The 6775-nt window shown below is 49.1% G+C and overlaps 1 non-coding gene across 1 annotated transcript; it reads left to right on the plus strand.

The window, feature by feature from the left end:
• The first annotated feature begins 22 nt into the window (after nt 1–22).
• On the plus strand, nt 23–108 carry TRNASTOP-UCA. The gene has a single exon. It is a non-coding gene; the product is annotated as a tRNA-Tyr (tRNA).
• The last annotated feature ends 6667 nt before the right edge of the window (nt 109–6775 follow it).

A 6775-nucleotide genomic window follows, 5' to 3' on the forward strand; every position in this document is an offset into this window, starting at 1 on the left:
AGGCGCTCGGGGATGGTTAGTTGCCCGGATGACCCTCAGTGGTCTGGGGTGCAGGCTTCAAACCTGTAGCTGTCTAGCGACAGAGTGGTTCAATTCCACCTTTCGGGCGGCCGGGCTGCGCCTCGGTAAGAAAGAAGCGCGCTTTTTGCCCTGCACCCGACCGCCCTTATGGGTGTGATTCCCGAGTCTGTAACCGGCCAAGGAGACGTTTTGCTAACACCTCTAATTCCATTTTACCCCACAGAACACCGCCTTGGGGCACAACAGGGAGGTCCCATCATCAATACACTGCAAACAAGTGTTTTGCCTTTATGTTTTTTTGACTGTGCCCTCAGAACGCAGCATGCTGTGGCCTGAGGAAATGGTGGTGTGCTGGGCACAGCTGAATCAAGGAAAGTCTCCCACTGGTGCCTGGGTGACAATTCAGATTTTAATTGGACTCTGCTAAGCGATGAATTCAGTTAAATGGTGTCACACATCCTACAAGAACAGAAAAGAAGTAAATAACAGAAGCCATTCTCTAGATCTGTTCCATATTGACGATAACCCATCTCCCACCCACACTACAACAAAATGCTTCACTTCAGCAGTAAGAACGGGTGCTAATAATGTCACCCAGCCCCACAAAAAATAAAGGTTAACGTGAAGCTAAAAAACATATTCTTCAAGCAGAAGGCATTTATTTCGTGAGCTCTTATTGCAATGACTCCAATGATTTGTGGAGCCTCCAGCTGGGACAAGACCCTGACCGCTCTCACTGCAGGGCACAGCGAGGCTCTGGAGGGTGTTTCCTCATCACCTCCTGGTCCCACAGGCAGGAAGGGTGATTCTGGTAAATCCCCCAGGAGAGAAGAAATATGTGAATTATCAGGTCTCCACTGTTCCTGGGTGCAAAAGCCACCTGGAGTTAAGTAGGTAAGCACCCTGAGGATCCAACCCAGAATGACTGTGCTTCCTCTACACCAAATGACTCACTGCAGCTGAAGGCCTGGGAGAAGGGAAGGGCACAGACGGCCCTAACACCTCTTCTGTGGCTGCTGCTACTTCCAGCCTGTCAAGTGCCCAAGTCAAGTGGAGAGGAGCAGCTGCAGTGCCAGCAAGGCCCATCGCTCTGGGAACACACTGGCCCATTACAGGACGTCTGGGGGGAAAACCTGCCCGTGGCTCCCATGGCACACGAGACCTTTTTTATGGCCTCGCAGGAGACGTGTGGGCGCTCTGCCCCACGCAGCCGGGCGCGCCCCGAGTCCCAGATGGCTATCTTACTGCTCCGTGCCACCCCATCTACCAGCCTGCCTCCTCTGCCCATAATGAACTTTCTATGTGGAATTTCTCTGCAGCCTCAGAAATTGGTGTCTGCGCCAGAATTTGGCCAGGGGCTTTTGTTTACCTCGGGCTGGGGGCAGAGGGAGAGCCTCAGAGAGGCCTTTGCCCAGTAGTGGGCAGCTGAGAACTTTAGCGTTCGATGTCTGTTACCAAGTCGAACATAATACGGCTCTTTCATGTGGTGTTTATAACTGAACATGCTGTTTTGTGTCAGCCTGGTTTTTTTTTTTTTTCTTCCAAGAAGTAGTTTTGGATTAAATTATGACAATTACATTCTTATATTCACACACACACCCCCAGCCCTCACCCTTGCCCTGCATGCACACAAACACAAATGGGAGTTATGTGCTCTGAGCGTGATGTGAACTCTACAGCCTGGGATCTGTGCTTGGCATTGAGTTCACTTTTCTCCTCCAGAACAAAAAAGGCCACATCCACTCTGCACTCTTTTGTCGCTTTAGGATAAAGTAGGACGGTCAGATTGCTGGTGTGAGTGATTTGTCCTTCAGGGAGCCTATGGGGAAAACAGCCTTTGAAGCACATAAGAGCAGAGGCTGGGGAGCCCTGGCCAGGGAGGTTGTGGCAAGCAGTGCGGGGGTCTAGGTTTGTGAAATCCCGTGTGAATCCCTGCTCCCAGCTGCTCAGACACGCCCTGGCTGGCTACCCGGGCAGTGCCTCATCTGGTCAGTAATGCAGGCACACGGCAGGAAGCGATCCTGCCTTGCCTGCCGTGCCCTCCAGGGCTGCACCTCTAGCACATGGCTGAGCCTAGGCAAACATGGGGTTTCATTAGGACAGGAGACACACTAAGGCTGCTCCTGCAGCCTTTAGCCGACACGTTAGGCGGGACAAGGCCTTAGGAAATAGGGCACCCTATATTTTGGTGCTATTTTTAAAACACTGGTTGGAGGAGAACGCTGGTGTGGACACCGCGTAGATGATCTGGCTGTAGCAGGGACGTTTTGCACAGTGCTATCTGTGACTCGCCTGAGTCGGCTTTGGTTGGAATCACTCATTAGTCAGGCAAAGCTTTCAGCGTTTGAACCTGAGTGTCACTTTCTTCTCTGACGAAGGGCCGAACTAAGTGGGGCCAAAGGCTTCACCCCTGGCTGGAAGGCACCGCAGGGGTTCCTCAGAGCCCAGACGCGGCGCGCCCGGCTCCTCGGCCGCAGGTGATCTGCCTGCCGTTGCTCTCCCCGCAGTGGCAGCGCGGTGAGGAGGATGTGCTGGTGACAGATGGCTGACGCCGCTCGCCAGGCGCACGGGTGACTGCGCTGTGACTCAGCGAGTGTTTGGTTACAAGAGATTGGGAGCATGTGCTTTTGCACTGGTAACGTGGCCCTAGCTGGGCCTCCTGGAGGAGTGTGCATGGGGTGTCTTCTGAAGCCTGTGAATGCCATTGTCCATGGGACCAAAGCAGGCACACGTGGCCTATTAGAGCTGAAAGTCAAGCTCCTAATTACTGTTTACAGTGGTAATGGATAATGTCTGAGTACGTATGTATGTATGACCTGCCAGTGGTGTTTAGATGTCCTACTGGCCTTCAGAAAGGAAACCATTCAACATCCTGGCCTAAAATAATGACCATCTTGCTTTGGAGGGAGTAGGACTCAGAAAACTTCTTTTGCAGTGGAGTCACTAGAGGGGGACAGAGACCTAGTCTGGGTATGCATCTACCAGCTTCCCCACCGCAGCTGTGGGACACACCTTGGAGAGGCAGAAGCAAAGATGGCCCTTGTCATTCTCGGATTTGAAGGAGCCTAAGTGCTGGGACAGCTTTCCTGAGGCTGAGCATGCAGCTGGGGATCAGCAACACCTTGGAGAAATTAAGCCTCTCCTTTTCTGCCAGCAGCAGGATGGCACAGGCATGTGCACATGTAGTTGAGCAGCCTTTATGTTGGCTCTTCCAGCGTTTACCAAGTGCCAGCCCATCCATAGCTGCCTGGGACTTTCAAAGGCTGAATTCCAGCCCTTGCGCAGCACACAACGGTATCACCTGGGCGCAGGACCCAGACAATCATGTGTGTTTACAGGCACATGCCATTTTTCTCCTTTCTCCTCTGTTACGAACCAGGAGGTTCATATGAGGAGAGCCAAATTCTCAGGTCTGGATAGGTGCCAGATGTTGTTATTGTCTCTCAACGTCACGGAAGCAGGGGAAGACCTGACTCGCACAGAGCGTACCTGGGTGCAGCCCCCAGGCGCGCCGAGGGGGCCGCGGCCGGCAGCGAGGCAGCGTCTGCAACTCACACACTGACCTGAAGTGCTGAACAGCCGCTCCAGGCGCTCCCCTGGCCAAACGTCGGCTGCAGTGACTCATGCGAATGGATCGTGATACGAAGCCCTCAGCCCGGCCAGGCCGTGCGTGCAACCAAGACACTCCCATTTTCTCCCCTGCAGCTACTTCCCTGACCAAATCCAGGACTGAGCCATTTGGCTCCGATGGGAGCTGGTCAGGACATGTTTTTCTTTTCTTCTCTTTTCCCCTTCTTCAAACCCTGAATATTTTCCATTGGAAAATGCTGGGGGAAAGAAAGAGGAACAATCCCCAAACTGCCAACAATCAAATCTTGGTTGCTTTTAAAGCTCTTGGGCTTATGAGAGGGGGGCACATTTGGAGGACAGCAAACACTTTCTATGAAAATATCTGTTCTCTCAAAACCCATTTTATTATTCATTAGTGAAGAGTTCCAACTGGCATCTTTTCACTGGTGATGGTTTGGACATTCTCTACCTCTAATTTTGCAATTGACCTGTAAAAAAACTAAATTAATTTTATTGGAATATAAGGCACAAATGACACTCCCACAGCACAACTGGTATTTGCTTGGCATCCTCAGTAACATGAGAATATATCCTGATATTCTCTCTTTGTCAACAGTGCTGTTTACACAAACGTCTCAAGAGAGTTTGGAATCTGGTCTCTGGAGGTGCCATGCCCCCAGACCTCCACCTGACTTTGCTCAGACCTCAGAGCACATCCTGAAGGGCACCCACCTTTCAGAAGATCACGTCACAAGGAAGCAATATGTACTGAAAGGTGTATTACATGTAACTATCCCTCCAGTAATTGATAGCACAGGGGCACTTACACAGCATTTTGTTCTGATGTCTTCAGCTGATTTAAGTTTCTGTCTGAGTTGTAATGTAGACCTGCAACATCTGTTTCATTTTGTCTTTGCATATCATTCTGTTTTCCTGTAAGTTAAAAATAAAAAAAAAGGACAATGTAAGCATAACAGAATACACATATTTGTAAGAGATGAATTATGCCCTAAAACTTTTACTAAATGTGGCTAATAGCAGGTTAGAGTTTAAAAATGGAAAGATCTTAAAACGGGCATACACTAGTCATAAATAAATTCAGGCTGCAAACTAGCAGAAGCTTTCAAAACAACAGCAGATTGAAGTTCAGAATAACCTCCAAAGAGGAACAACAGGAATAAAAAAAAAAAAAACCAAACCAAAACCAACTGTTTGAAGACAGATCTTTATCAATTGTGGGATATCATGACATCAGAGGAGTAGATTCAATGACTCAGAGATCCCTTCTAATTTTTTGTGCCACTTTCCCCGTTTCTTTCCACTCTGAAGCTTCCCAGTTACTCTTCACATTCTCTTTGGTACCATTTTTGCAATTGCACTGCTGTACTTTGTTCTGATTTAGTGTCAGTCTCTGCTCCTTGTCACCACCAGGTTTTTCTGAACTAGCCACCTGTGTTTGAATGAAGTCAGTGCCAAAGAAGGGGCATATTTATCAAATCCCTGGTTTTAATTTTCATTTTAGTTTAGCATCATCTCCCTGTCATTGTTAAAGTTATAAAGCAGTGGGTTTAAAGAGATAATGATGCAAAATATCCATTTTAGACCTCACCTTTGTCAGCTGTGGACAACTAAATTGCATGTTGACAAAAGGAAGAGGCACTGAATGTCTCTAATAACTTGGTGGCAAGAAACACAGAGCTCCTAAGGACCTGCGTTGGTGCTGTGTGTCCTTTCTCATAATTTTCCAAGATAAGTAAGCAATTTTTCACTTACAGAACTCTATTCTTGAGTTAATAAAATCAAAAGATCCAGAGCTTTAGTCCCTCACCTTGGAAATGCAACGGCATGCGAGAAGCCACAGCAGAAACCTGAGAAACAGCCCTCTGGAGATGCAAAGCTGTTACTGGCCATTGGAGACCTGTCTGCACATACCTGAGGTGTAGCTGTATGACCTGCCAAAGGCTGGGCTGTCCTTGATCCCATTAGTACTAAAGGGCAGATGCAGAAACCAGGAGATCCCAAGTAAGAAAATAAAGGGTTGAATGAATCACTCAGTCACTGAGTGAAATATAATGACTGGGAGACCAAACTGATTAAGCCAGGGCTGTTAACATTCACAGAAGTATGTTCCACAAGTCCAGCTTTCCAAGAAAAATCAGATTTTAGCTTCCTTCTGGTATTTTAAAGAGGCAACAGTCTGTTCACATGACCTTCAGATCAGGCTGGCATAGGCATTGAATCCCACAATAAAACCTGAAGAACAGCCTTTCTAGGCCAGAGCAGTGGTCCTCCCCGTGCAGCACTCTGCTCCCAACTGGGGCAAGGTGAGAGACTATCCAGAGAGAGCACACAGGCCTGGGCATTTCCCTCTTCCTTGTGTTCCCTCAGCACTCACCTTTGTTGGATTGGGATGTTAGGTTGTACATCTGGCCTGTTCCCTTTAGTGTCTGTTTATGGACCTGTTGTCTGCAAATGGTCTAAATCCCACTTTGAGCCTGCTGGTGCTGTTTGCCTCTGCAACCTGCTGGGCCAGCAACTTCCAGGAGTTCTCTACATAACGTGATATAATTTCTTTAATCTGTTTTAAACTTGTCTCCTACTAGTTTCATTGAGTGCTCCCTGTTCTGTTGTTGAGGGATTTGGCTCTGCACGCACCTCAGCCACCCTGATCTTGTGAACCCAGTCCTTAATCATCAGAAAAATAGCAAAGAACTGCAGTCCTGGGTGGGTTGCTCAGCTCACTTCCGTCCCTGTCTCTTGCTGACCTGCCTGGGGTGGTTTTATGCCTGGAGCACTCTGGCTGTTACCAAACTCGGAGGGGAGAAAAACGACAGCAAAGCAAACGGAGTGCAACTTCCTTCCAGTGGCTCTGCTCCCCGCGCAGCTGCTCACCGGTGACGCAACGGGCCCGTTTTGTGGTTAAAAGCTGGATGCTGATAGCCCTGTCCTCCTCTTGGGGCTCTGCAGGTCCCTCCCGGCAGGGGGCTGCAAAGCAGCAAGCAGATTTCGGGGAGGGTAGGCTGGCAGCCCTGGCGGGGGTGTCAGGGGCATCTTCCAAAGTGGCTTTAATTAATGAGCACATGTGCGCTGAGGAGAGTTAGAGCATCCCACTCAAATTGTTGACTTGGAGCTGCTTCTGGAGACAGCCGTACTCTGCTCATTAGGAAAGAGCTTTTTTGCAATG

The sequence above is a fragment of the Merops nubicus genome, unplaced genomic scaffold, assembly GCF_000691845.1.
Source record: "Merops nubicus isolate BGI_N331 unplaced genomic scaffold, ASM69184v1 scaffold45936, whole genome shotgun sequence".
In the NCBI taxonomy this organism is placed as follows: Eukaryota; Metazoa; Chordata; class Aves; order Coraciiformes; family Meropidae; genus Merops; species Merops nubicus.